Raw genomic sequence first — 958 nt, forward strand, 5'->3', positions numbered from 1 at the left:
GGGGGCGCGGCCCCTTTTTCCCCCCCTTTCAAAAAAAAAAAAAAAAAAAAAAATTTAGTATCTCGCGTTTCCCTCCTCCAGCCTCTGTGTTTACGCAAAATAAAGTGTGTGTGTGGGGGGGTGTCCCCAAAACTTTAACTTGGAAGCTGGAGCATTGTTTTGGACCACTAATAGAATACCCCCCTCGGCTTCCTAAACCGATCCAAACCGTTAAAAAAATCTCTTGCCCACTTGTTTCTTAGCACGACCGGTACAGCACACATCGCATCAACAGGGCTGTATTACGGGAGCCGGATGGGCCACATCCCACACACCCATCAAATGCGCATCCTTTTATCTCGGGAAATCGTGACGAAAAAGAGAGGGAGAGGAAGAAAGAGAGAGAAAGGGGGAAGGAAGGAGGAGGATAGATGTGTTTGTAAAGACAGCGTCGGTGCAAAATTGTCAGCGCTTGCCACTGAAGACTGACAAAAATTCAATTAAATCATAATCATCGTCATAATAATAATAACAATAATAAAAAGCCTAACAAGACCAACGCGATGGGTTCTTCTTTACCTGCCCCGGGCTCTCCCTTTCTGCCCCCTCGCCTTTCCCCTCGCCGCGGCCGCGGTGCTGCATTTTCCGCTCGTCGGTACCTCGACCGCTACGCCCCAGCCCCGTCTGAACCCCTGCCTCCCCCGATAAAAAAACAATCAGCCCTTGCAAGCGTAGGCTGAGTCACTCCGAGTCAGGATTAAGGGGCACTAACTAGGCAGCAGAAAATCGCAGCCTCCTGGGAGCGACCATCAAAACAAGGAGTGAAATAAAAGAGCTTCCCTCTCCGCTTCCCTTCCTCTCCCCGGAAAAGTCCTCCAGGTTGGCAGCCCGACACACACACACGCACACACATACACACACGCACACAACTTCGCAGGGCTCCTTCCAGAAGAGAGCACAGGCTTGTCCTAGTTTATTT

Source organism: Pygoscelis adeliae, unplaced genomic scaffold (genome assembly GCF_000699105.1).
Source record: "Pygoscelis adeliae isolate BGI_AS28 unplaced genomic scaffold, ASM69910v1 Scaffold96, whole genome shotgun sequence".
NCBI lineage: Eukaryota > Metazoa > Chordata > Aves > Sphenisciformes > Spheniscidae > Pygoscelis > Pygoscelis adeliae.